Below are 18,762 nucleotides of genomic sequence, written 5' to 3' on the forward strand. Positions count from 1 at the left end.
TCTTCCAGGTTTGGCATGGGACCTGAGGGATTTCATGAGGGGGCCTCTGAGTGAAATGTTCTATGGTCTCTCCTGGTTCTGAATTCTATGAAACCTCTATGGGGAAATGAATGGGGAATTCACTTCCCCAATTCACTTCCGTATCGATGACCTCTTACAATTATACCTCATTATACCTTTCACAATATCCTGTTTGTACATTGTAAACATTGTAGCTGTTCCAGATAGAATACTTGTTGATTTTGACTCATCATAACCGAAATTGCAGAGGTTTAATCTAGTGTTTACATATTTAAATGCAGACATTCCATTTGAAACCTGAAAATACATGTAAAAAGGAATGTTCAACTGACACATGTGCCTATTATGCATTTATTAAAAGCACAATCAAATTGAAAAAGTAGAAATAACCACCTCACCGTTGTACGCCTCCGCCAACAACAGACGCCAGACTCATACAAACACAAATACCTTGAAGCCCATGGCGCAGTGGTGTGGGCATTCAGCCTTATGGCACTTTAGGCAATGTTTAGGAGGTACCACAACAACACGGCTAATCGTTTTTTCATCATGGAAAATGGCCTGACCCCTAAACCACCCCAGCCACTCCCCCTACCCACACTTCGAACCCAGACTCTCTACAACCTTCCTATCCCTAGCTACGGGCCCTCACGACACCACTTCCCACCACACCCCCCCTAGCCACTCCCCCAACCCACCCCTCAAGTCCCGACTCTCTACGACCTTCCTATCCCTAGCTACAGCTCCATTTCCACAGCCCGCACCTTCCTTGAACTTCCTTCTCTTGTGTGCAGAGAGAAGGGAGAGTAAGAGAATGCATGTGCTGTGTGTGTGTGTGTGTGTGTGTGTGTGTGTGTGTGTGTGTGTGCGTGCGTGCGTGCGTGCGTGCGTGTGTGCGTGCGTGCGTGTGCGTGTGTGTGTGTGTGTGTGTGTGTGTGTGTGTGTGTGTGTATGAGCACGTGTGTGCCTGTGTACAGTGTATGTACAATCATGACGCAGTAGATTAGTACTAGTAAACCACTAATGCAGCTCAATCTGCGAGACTGCTGATGAAGGGAGAACGTGCTGTTCATGTCAGTATGTTCCCGGCTGACAGACATGATATAATACTGCAGGTGATGGGGAGTGACTGAGGAGCGTGTAGCGATATCGATATTGAACATTTTTTGAACGATACCCAGCCCTACTTACTCCTTAAAAATGGGACATCAGGCTTTCCAATGACAAAAGATACAATGCTGTCTGATGATACAGTAATGGCAGAGATTTGACTATAGATTCACATATATATATATATATATATATATATATATATATATATATATATATATATATATATATATATATATATATATATATATATAGTGCGCTACGCGAGCTTGCACGCTCGCACGCTGGGCTAGCTGGCTCAGCCTGGCTGGGGGCGTGGTCAGGGTGGGGGTAAATCCCCTGTTCTCTCCATTCAGCAAAGTTAGAATTTAGCTGCTAGCCCAGCCCAGGCAGAAACAATCGGGGACTTAACCACCGCAGTAAACGCACATCTGAACAGACGTCTTGTGTTCTGCTCTAGAATCCCCAAACCTGTAGTTTAGAGCTGCAGCACCGTCCTTTGGTGAGTCAGCACATTGAGATATATGGGCGGTTTTACCCCACTCGCGCGCCAGCCGTATAGCATTTTGTGGGCGTTCCCACACATGCCGACTGTCTATATTGCTCACCTTCGCATCACTGATGACATCACTCATGGATAACATAATGATGACACATTTGCTCTTATGACATCACTGATGATGTCCCAATGCCGCGTGATTTCTAATAGGATAAGCAATAACCACGCCCTGTGGCACTGGGATTGGCCAGGAGCATTGAAGCTTGGGACTAAAGCACCTGGGGTTTTTCATCTTTTAAAATAAAGATGTTTAAAAAACTATTGTTTGTTACATTTTCAGTGCTGTACCTTTTCTCTGGGTAAGAATTGAGCTTGAAATTAACGATATGAATACATTATATTATATGAGCTATGAACGTGAACACAACACCGTTTATATTATTGCATGTTTTTGTAGATTGTGTACATTGTGTAGATTACAATTATTATACTTATTATTATTATTATTACTATGCTAAGGAAGGTAGGTGACCATAATTCATTTCAATGTCCGCTCTCGAAATCGCTGTCCGTTCTCAAGAGCTATTCAGTTGGTTCATGAAATCGCTGGGCTGCGTGCCCTCCAGTGTTGCTCCTCGCCAATCCCGGCGCCACAGGGCGTGGTTATTGCTTATCCTATGTGGGGTTAGAAATCACGCCCCAATGCCTATGAGATCATCAGTGATGTCACTCGCTGATGACATCATCCAATGTGGGACAAAAATGGAAACAAACAAACAGAGCCCACTTCCCTTTTATCGAGCACATTGGTATCTTCTGCTTGGGACTTTTCCCGTGCCTCACTTAGCGTTAAGGCAAGAGACTGTGGAGGGGTGTAACTGGTACCTCTGTTACAGTTAAATGACAGTTCCAAAAGGGGCTACAGTGAAGTGGGCTTAAGAATGATACTTCACCACGGCCTCCACTCCATCACCACGTCACCTCACCTACCTTCTGAAGTCTACTATCATCTCTACAGTTTATCTCGGATGAGGCCGACGACCGTTGTGTCGTCTGCAAACTTAGGAGTTTTACGGATGAGTCCCCTGAGGTGAAGTCGTTGGTGTAGAGGAGGAAGAGCCAGGGTGAGAGCACACACCCCTGGGGGGCACCACCAGTGCTGGTTAGTCGGATGCCGGATATGATTTTGCCCAGCCTCACCTGTTGCGTCCTGTCTATGGACTAAGAAGACATTTCTGTGTGAGTTAGTAGATGATGTCAGAATTTTCATTTTTGGTTTAACTATTCCTTTAAGTCCCAGAGGCAAAAGTAAATAAGTTAAGGGCATATTTGCCATTACCTGATCAATGTAACGGTCCTAGAATGTCATGTGAATCACTTTTGTCTGTCCAGGTGATGGGCGGCACATTGGCTGATAACGTCATAATCTCCTCAGGGTCGCAAGAGTATAAGAGGCCTCCACTGAGATGCATCAGACACTCACAACATCCGTGTCCTCAAGATAATCTCAACTGAGACATACAACAACACAGCTGGTGAGTATTGGCATTAAAACTAAGAAAGCAGAAGTATTGGATGGTTCTGAGCTGACCTTTACAAAAAAAAAGTCCACGTGTGAAATCAGCGCACATGTGCCTTTTGGTTCACATTGGTTTTCGTGTGAACTTTTTGTTATTTTTTCTCCGCAATGTATTTTGACATCACATGCAATCTATGATAATATTGTCAATAAACATGACAATATTAGTTTCACATGGGAAAACCTGGTAACACTTTATAATAATGTTCAGTAGTAAGTCATTTATAAGCTATTAGTTAATGATTTTCTTCATTTACTAATGATTTGCTCATCATTTGTTCATGATTAACAATTGTGTATAGAGACAGGTTGGAATGACTTAAAACTTAATAATCTACAAATGTATATTAATGTTTTGTAAATGATTAGTTCATCATTAGTTCATCATTAACTAATAGCTTATAAATTACTAACTACTGAACATTATTATAAAGTGTTACTGAAAAGCTAATTTCACATGCAAAGAGACAATTCAAAGGACATAATTTCATATGTTCACATAATGAAAACTAAATTTGAATTTACATGTGACTTTTTGAACAAGTCCTTTTTTTAGCACTATTTGAAATGTCTCATAACAAAATGTATATGTCCAGAGACCCTTCACATGTCCCTGCTACACTTTGTTGGTAACGAGCCAAAGAAGGTTGAAAATGAGTTTTGCAGGTATTTTCAGATTTTGAGTGATTTGATTACTTTAATCTCCAGTACATCATGTTTAATAATTATTTTCATAAAACAAAAAATAAAGTATTTATTTGTATGGTTTTGGTGGAATGCCACTGTAGAAAATATTATGTTTGTAGAATATTTAAAGCCATTTTTCTCACATTTTACTTTTAGACACATAACATTAAAATACTCATAACTTTTGATCTGAGAGAGCTATCTCATTCATTCAAAAAGTTATATATAGGGGAGAGTTTCTAATTTATGGAAATATCAAAAATGGTTTTTGCAGAACACCATGCTAATTGCAGATAAGCTAATTATTGTACACTCAGAGTTTCAAACTTTCCTCGTAAAACAGTTGTGCAGCTGTAAGGTTGAACTGCCTGCTCATCTTCCAAAGCACCTGTCACTAGCAGACAAGGTATGCGATTGAAGCATTTGGTGAACTGTTGTCAGCTCTTCCAGCAAATTCAGCATGTCCTCACAGTAATCAGATTATCCAAGGTGCTGTGTGAAGGCATTGTGGAGTGTTATCAGTACCAGTGACCATGGGATTATAGGCACCGCCATCACCTGTACACATGTCTCTGTCTTCATTCAGCAATTTATTGATTTACAAATGTTTGTTTTAGTCCTGATTATCAACCAGTTTTTCTTTTCTTTTCCCCCCTATCTGTGTTTACAACTCGGTGATCATCTACTTGCTACAGTCTGAACATCAGAAGTATGGATCTGAATGTTTTCAAGCGTGAAGGAAGGAGCAAGCGTGACATGAAGAATAAGACTGCCAGCAGATTCACCGCCCCAGGATCCCCAGATAAGAGCCAACCCAGGTTCAGCGCCCCAGGATCCCCAGATAACAGCCAACCCAGGTTCAGCCCCCCACGATCCCCAGATAACAGCCAACCCAGGTTCAGCCCCCCAGGATCCCCAGATGAGAGCCAACCCAAGTCCACCGCCCCACGATTCCAACGTAAGAGCCAACCCAGGTTCAGCGCCCCAGGATCCCCAGATAACAGCCAACCCAGGTCCAGCCCCCCAGGATCCCCAGATAACAGCCAACCCAGGTTCAGCCCCCGAGGATCCCCAGATAACAGCCAACCCAGGTTCAGCGCCCCAGGATCCCCAGATAACAGCCAACCCAGGTCCACCGCCCCACGATCCCAACGTAAGAGCCAACCCAGGTTCAGCGCCCCAGGATCCCCAGATAACAGCCAACCCAGGTTCAGCCCCCCAGGATCCCCAGATAACAGCCAACCCAGGTTCAGCGCCCCACGATCCCAACGTAAGAGCCAACCCAGGTTCAGCCCCCCAGGATCCCCAGATAACAGCCAACCCAGGTTCAGCGCCCCACGATCCCAACGTAAGAGCCAACCCAAGTTCACCGCCCCAGGATCCCCAGATAACAGCCAATCCAGGTTCAGCGCCCCAGGATCTCCACATAAGAGCCAACCCAGGTTCAAGCAGAGGAACACCTGCCAGTTCAAGAGCACGCCTCCCACGAGAGGCATCATTGGGTAAGCTTAGTGATTTGTCTTTATTTAAAAAAACTAAAACAAAAAAACATCTTTATCAAACTACAGTTTCTCACAATAACATATTTTTCAGCTTTGGAGAGGAGATCCCTGGAATGGAAGGTCTTGGCACTGGTAAGAGGAATCTCACAATGCTTAGGCCGCTGTACCTCCACAAAAATGAATTCAAAACAAATGTCCTTTTTGTTAAACACTATGTTCTTTCTCTTGCAGACTTTAATACAGTCTGCCCTTGGGAAGCTTACAGTCATCTGGAGCTGCATGATTTGGCTCAGTATGGGATCATCTGACTCTGCCCACTCTTATATCAGCTACATCTACCAAAGGGAATGCATCTGGCAAGTTCAGCAACGGGAAAATTCCTGAGATCAACCCAAACAACCCGGCTCCTCAGTATTGGCGTGTTTTGAATTGTGCATCGTCCACCAGATCGTTGGCACACAAAATGCCTATTCCTCCATGATCCTGGATTCTGTTCTTTGCCTTAGGTCTTTTATACGCTATTTATATAAATTAGTACTGTACTGTATACAGATTTATTTTCATACTGATGTCCATAATCCATTGAGTGCTGATTGTGTCTTTTTGTCAGTGTCTGAGTTTGTATTTGTATTTGGAGCTGCGCACAATTAGCAGCAGCATGGAAATGTTGGAGTAAATAGAATAAAGAATAAAGCTTGGAATTGATGTTTTTATTCAAAATGTTCTCATGAGTCATCATCCACTTTCATCAGCTTTAATTTCCCTTAGTGCTAATTTGACTATGAGAAAGACAAACTTGTGTGCTCTTAAATAGGGATGCACGACATTGGATTTTTTTTCGCCAATATCCGATATGCCAATATTTTCCAACTCTTTTGGCCAAATGCAGATGCCGATAATATGTACACATTTCTCCCCACCTAATTTTGGAGAACATCAAGTCTCTCCTGTAGTGGAATTAACACATTATTAAACCTACTCTTATCGTGATGGCCCACTGGCAGATGCTGGAGACATATAACCTACATACAATGTGGTGTGATTCAAAATGTACACATTCACTGGGCAAAATAAGAAAATTACTACAACTTAGGTTACCAACAACAGTATATAAAATATTCCATATTTTTTATTTATGTAAGCATTAAGCATTTGGGCCAAATTAAATCATAATTTTATCTGCCTGTCATATCAGCAGAAATGTTAATTTCCGGCCGATGCCACTATTTCATTTGAAAGCATTTATCGGCTGATACCGATCAAGTGCCGATATCATTGTGCATCCCTACTCTCAAACCATGCTCAGTGTCTTTTCTTAAAAAAAGTAAGAAAAGAGGGTCAGGTAATGGGGTGAAAAACAAACCTAAACAATAAACATTATCATCGATATAATGCAGCATGAAATGAGTCCAGTACGCAGCTATTATGACCAAATTGGTAGGTGCTTTGAAGTCATGTCATGATGTGCCTTGGCACAGCTCACGCACAAATAAGATTGTGTGATAGAACTGCAAAACAACCTGATCAGCACATAAATTACATCAGACAGCATGTCACAAGTAATTTATATTGCTAAAACATCTTTTTGCCCATGTGCTTATTCATTGATTGTGTACTTATACATTCCATCAGTGTAAGGTAGAAGAATAAAATCTGAATAAACTGATCCTTCAAGCTCACAATGCCAATTTGCACTGATTGAATTGAAACCTTGATAATATGTTTGTTTGTTTGTTTGTTTCACTTTTGAAGCCAAATTATTTTGGAAAATAGGGCCTGGAGTGCAGTGCCCTCGATTTATTATGTATTTTGGCTGATCATAGGGTACAAAATATTTTTTGCACACTATAATAATACATGTTATAATACATCCTATAGATTTAGGCAAGGTATCGTTGGCCACAATCTGGGAACCCAGAGTCTGAATCAGTCTGACGACTAATATGACTCTGGGACTGTGGGATATCGGCTGTCTGTCCCAGAGTCATATTACAGACTGATAGACTCTGGCTGCCCAGATTGCATTGGCCATGTACCATGTTCATGGGGTTTTCTTAGCCGTTAAAAGTGATGAAAACAATTCACAATGATTTCAGCATTGTCTAAATACATCATATCCTATATATCTGGATAGGCATACCTTTCTGAAGAATAGGATAGCATTTTCCAATGGAGCTTAGCTTGACGTCTTGGGGACATTTTAGCTGTATTTCTGGCCATTTTTTTGCCAGGCTAAAAATGCACTTTGGTCTGTCAGCTTGAACTGTGACCAGCAAAACAACAGTCGCCCAGGTCTTTGGAATCTAGCTCACGAGGTGTTTCCTTGTGGTCCTTAGCCTAGCACAGGTGACAAGCAAGATGGAAATCAAAAAGTAGAGTTGCCTACTCATTAAGTGAACACATATGAGCAGTTGTGTCTGTTAGTTTAGTGATGTTCATCATCCACTGTTAGAGTAGGCTATATGCTATTAGCCTTATTCCACTGGATGCTATCTAGCAGACGTGTAGTGATAAACAGAGTCAGAATCTGGACCCCCAGTATGATGATGCCAACTGTCCCTATCAGGCCCGTGTGCTGGTCTATCCAGCGGGAGATTCCCCCCAGACAGCCGCCCAGGAAGATCACACTCTGAGCAGAGAACTCGTCCAGCAGCTGGGCTCCTACACCGCACTGCGAGTTCCACACCGTGCCGTTCTCCAGAGGGTCTACGCAGCACGTGGCCGGGACGCCGCAGGCCAGCACTCCTGGAGCTGAGCAGTTGTAATATCTGCAGGAAGGAAAATGCTTGTTGATGTTGTACATCTGTATCTGCGCTGCGCAGATAACATGGCCGACATTTTGTTGTTGTTTTGCAGGGAGGGATCATATTTAGACCGAGCCGAGCAGCCAGTGTAGGAATGGAGGAGGGGGCAAGGGCAAAAATTCGCCAAGAAATCTCAGAGCCAGAATGCCCCTAACAACCGTGATCGAGGGGCAGTTAATTTCCATTTAGCATCCGCAAGCTGGTTGCCAGAAGATGAAGATGAAGAACACATGCACACAAACAGCGCTGTTGTTCACACTATGCTTTATGCAAAAAAAAAATTAAGTGCCCACAAGATTGTATAAATGCCTCCATTTTCTAGACATTGGGGCCATAGTCCCCGATATGGAATAGGCTTTCCAATGACAAAAGATACAATGCTGTCTGTTGATACAGTAATGGCAGAGATGCGACTATGCTTGTTGGTGAAATACTCAAATCTATCCTGGGCCATTATAACAAGACAAGAGCCTATCCTACTGTATCCCCATTTTTAATGCATCATTACTCAATGACCAATCAGATTCTACTCACATGTTGATCTCCCAGTCACGGTAGTTGTCTGCCCCACAGCACTGCAGGCCTGACTGGATCTCATCTGTGATGAACCTCAGATCCAGGTCATCCTGGTAGCCCACCATGGCCGCTAACATGCCCGACCGCAGGTAGTCTCCTATCTGACCATGTAGACTATATGCCATAATGGCAGCCAGCACCTGGGCGGTGATCAGCACCAGTACGGCGGCAGAGAACAGCCTCAGTAAACAGCAGTTCTCCCTCAAGGCGCCCACACAGCCTGACAGGCACAGCACCGTCAGCACCAGGCCCAGAGTCACGAATATGAGCATGGGGTCGGTACCTATGCTGCCGATCTTCTCCTGGGCAAACGACTCTTTGTTGATGAGGCCCCACAGCCCCAGGCACAGAACCAGCAGGCCCAGAACACTGAACAGCAGATTGCTCATGAACAGGAGGTATTTGAGGAACAAGTCAGTGAGAGAGTAGTTGCCGTGGGGTTGCGACCTTTTGGAGGCATGGTTGTGCTGCTCCTGTCCAGTATTTGTTCCTTCTTGTTGGAGATCAGTGCTGTCACCAGTCAGTACATGGCTCAGCTCCTCTGCACCCTCTTTCGCCTTCAGACAGACACAGAAATGCAAGTAAACACCATTGCTCTGGAAAACGTCAAAGTGCATTGAACTACATTCCCTTCAACCAGGAAAGAGCTACTTACCTTTGGTATGAGAGGGCTGGTCTCATTCTCTGTGTTGGCCCTCCTTGACCAGGGCAAATTGAACCATCTCATGGGCAAATATCCCCTCATACTTGCAACCACTGGGAGACGATCCTCCCTCTCCTCTTAGCTGGTCAAAGTGATACAAACTAAATTATAATTGAACATGGAGGGAGCGTCTGCAGTAGGAACAGAAGAGCATGTGAGTTGGAGTTGAATAATCATGCAGTGTGTTGCCCCCGGCTGCGAGGCTTGGGATTTCATCATCATGTGAGAGTCACAGTGAGGGGATTAGTTGGTCAGAGCACGCCTCAGAAACTCACAGACAAAGTAATGTGATTCTAATGCAGGAGCCATTTGATGGAAGGTGCCCTCAGATAAACCAATAATTCATCAAGATTTTCAATGTTATTATTACTGCACTTCTGATTTATTACCGACAGTTGCAGTGACTTTCATTGATTGTGATTTAAAGATAAATAATAATAAATAATAAGAGAGAGATCTTCAGGGTTGAAGTTAAGTTAACCTAAATTGAGTTTAACCACCTTTTTTTTATTAACAGATACAGAATAGGGTTGCACCTTGTTAGCCTGATTCAATCTTTACAAACTACATTCATAGTACACATTTAAGGAAACACACACACACGCACACACGCACGCACCCACCCACCCACCCACCACACACACACACACACACACACACACACACACACACACACACACACACACACACACACACACACACACACACACACACACACACACACACACACACACACACACACACACACACACACACTCCACCCCGCGTGGGAACATCTCACTCAAGCTGAAATGTACAGTATATCCACTACAATAAACTACACTACTACCACTGGTTCAACTGTTCATTCATTGTTCAGTAGCTCTGTTTGTCTAGAAATAATAGTGTCGATGGTGTAGAGAGCAGTTGTGTGTGTGTGGAGTGGACCAGCAGGTGGCAGTATAATCACCGTTTCTGGCTGTTGCTTGATGATCACGTGACGCAGTGTGGTCACTGGACTTGCGCTTCCTGTTTCATACTGAAGCACCGTGACCAGTGAGACAGATCATTGCAAGCAGCACAGTAAAACCCATAGGTAAAATATTTACAGTCTATGGGTAAAACCTTGTAAACCATATTTTCCAGGTGAGCTACTTAGGGCAATATGGTGGAATTGGGTAAATAACTTAGTTAAGAGTGGGTAGGTACTATTTGGTTTAAGTTGTGAGTTGTTTCCAAATATTTAAGGATCAGAAAAACGTTAGCATATCAGCTAATTTAGCATTACAGTACCCTGTGAGAGAAGCCATGTTGTGTTCACTCTGCTTAGCATCATGACTACTAACCAGTGAGTGAATGTTGTAGCTGGTGCTTGTGAATATTACAGAGGCATAGGGAAGAACATGCTTTGTGTGTTAAATGGAGGCTAGTGTTGTGGTATTTACTTGATCACAGACTGACATTTGGTGACTTTATTTTATTTGGTTGAGATGTTTCTCATTGTATCAATACTAGGCCTAGGCGTAGCTCGGCCTCGATGGCCATTTTGTGTCGAAAAGGCAGGGTAAACACAGGTGCAAACAAAACACTAATGAGGGTTTCAAACTTCCATGATTGGAATTTGGAAACCCTCATTAGTGTTTTGCTTGCACCCGTGTTTATCCTGCCTTTTCGACACAAAATGGCCCGCGTGAAAATGGTCTAATGTTGCTCACCAAATGTTATTGCATCATTGATGTCACAATGCCTCCGTGTGTGCGTGCGCACGTTTGTGTTCACCCTTATGACATCACTTTTGACATCACTGATGACATCACATCATTAGCTAATTAGCCTATTTAGAAAATCTGGCTCCGTCAGCTCACCCGTACTTCCCTTTACACACCCTGAAGGTTTCAGTCCGATCGCACGTGAAACGGCATAGCTGTGGCCGAACACAGAACTTGAAACATGATAGAATTCCTCACGATAACCATACCGTTTAAAATTTTCATTATGATTAAAACCGTGGTACCGTGATTACCGTACTGTGATTACAGACAGTGCTTTGAAAAACATGGTAAATACTGTCCATCATCAACCAAAGTTGGCAACAGTATCCCAGATGCAAACGTGCAGCCTTGGAGAAATGATTTCAGTGAGTGTATCAATCCTTTTTGGGTATGAGTGTTCAATATAGCATGTTGTAAAATGATTTCAGTGAGTCTGTCAGTACTTTTTGAACATTTTCAGCAATATTTTACGAATACCGTGATAATACGATAGCCGTGATAATTTGGGTCACGATAATCGCGATGTGAAATTTTCATACCGTTACATCTCTATACGGTATATATTGTTTTCCTACTGTTTTATACTGAAGCACCGTGACCAGTGAGACAGATTATTGCAAGCAGCACAGTAAAACCTTGTACACCATATTTTTTTCCAGATGTGTCTTCATTGACCATCAGCCATGTTGTACAGATGTACATGTTTCAGGAATGAACTGCTGAATTGTCCCACTCTGATGAGTTAGGAAAGGCTCCTGAAGCTTTCCCCTGTAAATATGGACAATCACATAACTCTGTTATCTATACCAGCAGCTGAAAAAAAGAATACAGTAATTCATGATTCCACACAAAGGATTACAAAGTCCCGCCTTTACCTCATTCAAACAAAGCCTCACAACCCCCACCTGAACCATCTGTACTACAATTGGGCGGGGCATCAGTGAGTTCAAAGGTGTGACCACTATATAACAGCTGTTTACCATTGTTCTTCTTCTTTAGACCTCGGCAGCTGTGATCACCAGAGACATTTTCTACAGAAATTCCAGGACAATTGACCAGGGGGACTAGGCCTCTGATCAAGGCTTCTTTGTGCTCTGATCCAGTCTACAACTACTGCGCACAAGCAATTCTGGAGACGCAAAGACTCCAAGTAAGGCTGAATCATCTGGGCAGAATTAGATTAGCCTTATTGTTAGATGTGTAGTGCATATGCTACTGATCACATGAATATAATCTTAGAATCATTGAGGACGATTGTGATGATTTCCTTTGTTTATATTGAGAAGGCAAGTGATTAGTTGACAAAACTGGGAATGTGTGCACATTTCTCTCTCTATTGATCTCCATTTTTCGACACAATCCTAAATTCTCTCATATTCAACTGACTGACATTTAATAACTCTGGAAAACCAGGCCGAAGGAGCCATGCTTATTCTCTCTCACTCTCACTCTCTCTCACTCTCTCTCTCTTCTCCTTTTGAACAATTTCCTAAAGAGTTTGAGACCCTAAATGTGAAATTGAACCCTGCTGTACCTACAGAGCTGCTTGGTCGGCGGAGAGACATCTGGTGTAGGAGGGGAGGAACGTTGTTGAAATGAATTCTTCAAAAGAGGTGAGGAAAAATATCACTGTTGTATCACTGATGTTAAACATGAACATACACTCACGCACACAGGCTGTGGCTCAGGAGTAGGGATGTCAATTTTCGGTTAATTTTAATTTCGATTAACTGACACCATTAACCGGTTAACCTAACGGTTAGTTTAGCTTTTTTTTCTTTTCTTTTTTCTCCATTGACTCAATGAGCTCATGCCCGAACAAGGCGTGCTGGAAATGCCTTTATTTTATGTTGGCTTTGCTGTGTGCTGTGCTGCGCTGCTTTCAGTCCGGCACTCAGACTCGAGCTCATGCCCTCACGGCGCACGTTGCTTGTTGTCTATTTAGATGCTGAAAATGTTTTCTGTGGGTCGTCATCGTTTGGGAACAAGTACACAGGTACTGATTGACAGCATATCGATTTCAATCATTCGGCTGGGTGACGGCATTGGACCCCAGCGTGCAGACGTTACTTGTGGGAGAGCCTCCCTCCTCCAGTCAGTCTCACAGTCAGCAGAGCGACTGGGGACTGGGGGAGGGGTGAGCAGCACAGCAGCACACTCTTCTCTGTCTGTGTGTGTGCGCTCCTCCTCCACGTGGACTCGCTGCCTTGTGTGTTTTGCTGCGCTGGGCTGAGGAATGCGCGGAATGCGTTTGATCAGGCAAGTAGGTACGCTAGAAAATAGACATCAACCATATTTATTACCAAATCAAGCTCTATTAAACCTTGTGCCATGTGTTAATATACTTATGGTTACATTGCTGAAAATGAAGGAGGTGGAAAAATGCCAGATTGGCTACACTGTTGTATATAAATGAATATGCAAATTGACCGTTTAACCGACATGCTTCACCGACCAAAGACGTTCTCGGCGGTTAACGGGTTAACCGGTTAACGGTTAACCGTCGACATCCCTACTCAGGAGGTAGAGGCTGGGGCAGCTGTGGCCAGGAGGTAGAGCGGGTCATCCACTAATCAGAAGGTCGGTGGTTCGATCCCCGGTTCCTCCAGTCCGCATGTTGAAGTGTCGTCGGGCAAGACACTGAACCCCAATTGATCCCGATGGCTGTGCCAGCACCCTGCGTGGCACCTGGCCGTTTTTGGTGTGTGAATGTGTGTGAATGGGTGAATGTAGAAACATTGTAAAGTGCTTTGGATTAAAGCGCTATATAAATGCAGTCCAGTCCATTTACACTGTACTGATTCTTTCTTTCTATCTTCCTTTATGGAAACAGAGAGACACCAACAGACCCAAACGTCACACTGGAGAGAAGCCCTACAACTGTGACCAATGTGGGAGCAGTTTCAGTGAGTTATGTAACCTAAAACGTCATCAACGCATTCACACTGGAGAGAAGCCCTATCACTGTGACCAATGTGGGAGCAGTTTCAGTCAGTTAAGTCACCTAAAAACACATCAACGGATTCACACTGGAGAGAAGCCCTACCACTGTGACGAATGTGGGAGCAATTTCAGTCTGTTAGGTACCCTAAATAAACACAAACACATTCACACTGGAGAGAAGCCTTACCACTGTGACCAATGTGGGAGCAGTTTCAGTGAGTTAGGTAGCCTAAAAAAACACAAACGCATTCACACTGGAGAGAAGCCCTACCACTGTGACCAATGTGGGCGCAATTTCAGTCTGTTAGGTACCCTAAAAAATCACAAACACATTCACACTGGAGAGAAGCCTTACCACTGTGACCAATGTGGGAGCAGTTTCAGTCAGTTATTTTGCCTAAAAAAACACAAACGCATTCACACTGGAGAGAAGCCCTACCACTGTGACCAATGTGGGATCAGATTCAGTGTTCCAAGTGCCTTAACAAGACACAAACGCATTCACACTGGAGAGAAGCCCTACCACTGTGACCAATGTGGGAGCAGTTTCAGTGAGTTGGCTCACCTAACAAGACACAAACGCATTCACACTGGGGAGAAGCCCTACCACTGTGACCAATGTGGGAGCAGTTTCAGTCGGTTAAGTAGCCTAATAAGACACCAACGCATTCACACTGGAACAGGCTACTGGTGTGACCGCTGTAAGAAAATGTTCACTCAGTCATCTAGTCTGAAGAAACACCGCTGCATCTAAACTGCTGAAGAGCGCCTCCACTGTCTGCAGGGGGAACAAGCTTCTCTCTGTCCAACAAACATGTGCAGTGGTTCCCAACCTTTTTCATCTTATGTACCCCTTGTGCTGTTTTGCCTTGCGAGTAGTACTCCCTCACTCATGCGTGTTGGTGACTCCCCTAAATTTGTTCTATCAAATTCATTAACATTTTAGTATCAAACACAACTGATTATGAAATTAAAATCATTTTAATGACTCCCCTTTAACACAATTTGGACAGTATTCATTTCAATTGAAAAAGTTGACCGTTGTACCAAGACTTCCGGAGTGTTTGGTGCTCTGGTGCTGCTGTAGATGAGCTGGCTTCATTTCATTATTTGTCAGGAGGACAAACGCCCTAACGAAAACACTGGCTGCAGTGGATCCGTGGACCTACAAGTAAATCCATACAGAATAGACGTTTCACTGAACGGACAGTGTTTTGGGCTTGGCCTCTCTTTTTTTCCCTTTTGTCACTGGGTCCCCCCAGAGCCATCTCCATTCACTCCAATGGACCAGTTTTTTTTTACTCTCAAGAGGTCCAGGAAGTAAGGTCCTGGATTAAGCAGCACTGTCGAGTTGCAGCAAAATGGACAGTTTGTGTTGTACTTTGAAAGGGATTTTTTAAAATCAAATTGTACATTATCACCTTTATTTGACCCTTTCCTGGCTGTTCATTGGCTAATGAGTCACATATTTTGGTCCTCCGCTGAGCCACTCTCTCTCTAAATTGCCCTGGGCCCCCCTAAAGCTGAATCTAGAGCGACAGAAACTGGACGCTTGAGCCATTTATTCATGTTTGCTAGTTTTGACATGTGTGAGCGTGACCTCCTCACAGAGTGGTGTAAGTTGACACCTGCCAGGGGGAAACTAGTATCATTTTAGAACTGGCCCTATGAAATTACTTGGAATGTGTTGAATTCAGGTTCACCTTTTTCTTTTTTCAAGTATCTACATGGAGTTTACAGTGACGTGTAAGAGCCATTTATCCATTTGTTTGGTGTTTATTTTTGGGTGTAATACACTTTTTGTACCACCACGTGGTAGTTACCTGCAATGGGACAGCAGGTGTCAGTAGCTCAAGTAGGCTTACCTGTGTGATTATGATGTCTTGGATGCAAGAAACTGTTAAAATATTCCTGCACAATAAAGGGAGCAGCAAAAGTAAATGTTTTTTTACAATTTAATTGGTTTGTGCACGTGTCAATTACTTTCACTGACATGCAACAATATTGGGACTTATTGGAAAGGCTCCCGCGTACAAATAGATACACCGTAACCACCCATAACTGCATAGCTATTTACACCCTATTTACAAGCAGGCAAATGAAGAGACAACTATTAGGGTTATGGCAGGGGTTTTCAAAGTGTGAGGCTGTGGTCCTCCCCCTAGACAAAGTTTGTAATAAGTTCAATTCCTGGATGCGTATGGGATCAGTAATGTAGACAAAACTATACCATTTAAAAATGACAGAAGTCTGTGAGGTCATTTAAAAATGACAGACAGGAGTCTGCGAGGTCTTTCTTTCCCTCAGTTTCTCTTCTCACACAGTTACTGCTGTTTTGGCTTTGATGGAAGGGCTGGACTGGTAATGGACTGGCCCTAGTATGATGGAATGGAATTTATATCACCACAAGGAATATAACAAAAACATATCATTTATAGTGTGACATTTCCATCAAACATCCACAGAGTTAGGAAAGTGCAAGCTATTCTCTGAGGAAATTCTGTACAGCTCTTTATAGCTGACAGAATATAATTAATTCACAGAGAAAATCTAAAAAGATCTGTACATGATTCATTGCTAATGTATAATGACACACACATAGGCTAAAAGATATGTTCTGATCATTGATGTTTGTTGTGAAAGCAGGAGATGCATGGAGGCAATCAAAATCAACACATAACAGTTGTATCAGCAGCTAAGAGGACAGACGGACCTGAGGACCATGTAGCCTACTACAGATACTTTTTGTACTTGCGACCTGTGTGTGTGTGTGTGTGTGTGTGTGTGTGTGAGAGAGAGAGCGTGCGCAACTGTGCATGTGTGTGTGTGGGTGAGTGGCACATCCAGGGTGGGAATGTGGGTGGATGCTTAAATGTGTGTGGGGATGATGTCACATGTCATGATAACTGTCATGATAAATTTTATGTTATAGTAGATGTGTTGATGCCCATGGTGATGGGCTGGTGTTTCTGTATGTATCACTGCTACTGTTATCTGTATGCTGCAGCTTGAGCTTGTCGTCCACAACAAGTTTCTCCTAAGGGAGACCAAATAAAATAATCAATCAATCAATCAATCAATCAATCAATCAATCTTGTTATCTGTATTGTGCCTCAGCTAACACCATAATGAGCCAAATTCATCAATTACTACAATGGAATATGTATGAAGAGGTGGCCGTAATGTACCAGTGATTAGAGACATTTGAGTATGTTGAGTAATTGGTTTAGGAAGATGCAAAAGAACCCAAATCCAGAGACTCTTTAGTTGTATTCATGTGTGTGGACACAATACCACAGATGGCACTATGCCAAAGAGTCATTACAGTAGGTTTCATGGTGCACGATGGACCTGACTGAGAACTATGGTACTGAATAAGTACTATGGACAGGTATATATCCTTTTAATTGTAGACTCTTTAATAAGACCATCTGATGGTTCCCTGGTAATGAATACAATTGTAGATTGTAACTCCTGTAGATTGTAAGTTACCTGTATTTCAATTGTCGGGACGACATTTTTCAAGAGGGGGAGAGTGTAGGATGTATAAACAGAGACACCCCTATAAAGATAGATAGATAGATAGAGTACTTTATTAATCCCCTGGGGGGAATTCTTGTGTTACAGCAGAAGCCAATGTCAGTACATCTCAGTAAAAAACACACAAAAGAAAAAGCCAATGTCAAAAATATGTCAGACATAGAAACCATGTCAGAAACATGTCAAGAAAGCACAGCATTTAAGTTATCCTATCTACAATAAAGTTAAATAAAATAAGATAAGAAAATAAAATAAATTGCACCCGTAATTTACAGCTGTAGCAAGCACACATGTTCTATGTGGCCAAAATGGACATTGTGCAACATCATTATAATTATAAAGTGACATACAGCAACAGCAATGGTGAAATGAGGGTTCACCAGCGTATCTATGGGAGGGGTGTGGAGGAGAGAGAGAGAGGGAGTGAAAGGAGGAGTCTGCTCTCCCTGCATGTATCTATGGGAGGGGTGTGGAGGAGAGAGGGAGAGGGAGAGAAAGGAGGAGTCTGCTCTCCCTGCATGTATCTATGAGAGGGGTGTGGAGGAGAGAGGGAGAGGGAGAGAAAGGAGGAGTCTGCTCTCCCTGCATGTATCTATGGGAGGGGTGTGGAGGAGAGAGGGAGAGGGAGAGAAAGGAGGAGTCTGCTCTCCCTGCATGTATCTATGGGAGGGGTGTGGAGGAGAGAGGGAGAGGGAGAGAAAGGAGGAGTCTGCTCTCCCTGCATGTATCTATGAGAGGGGTGTGGAGGAGAGAGGGAGAGGGAGAGAAAGGAGGAGTCTGCTCTCCCTGCATGTATCTATGAGAGGGGTGTGGAGGAGAGAGGGAGAGGGAGAGAAAGGAGGAGTCTGCTCTCCCTGCATGTATCTATGAGAGGGGTGTGGAGGAGAGAGGGAGAGGGAGTGAAAGGAGGAGTCTGCTCTCCCTGCATGTACGCAACTTATTATATATGTTTATTGCAGTGGGGACAAAAGACCTCCTGTAACGCTCTTTAGTGCAGGAGAGCTGCCGGAGCCTCTGACTGAACACACTCTGTTGTCCAGTCAGTAG

This window comes from Poromitra crassiceps, assembly GCF_964638095.1.
Source record: "Poromitra crassiceps genome assembly, chromosome: 13".
Classification (NCBI taxonomy): Eukaryota; Metazoa; Chordata; class Actinopteri; order Beryciformes; family Melamphaidae; genus Poromitra; species Poromitra crassiceps.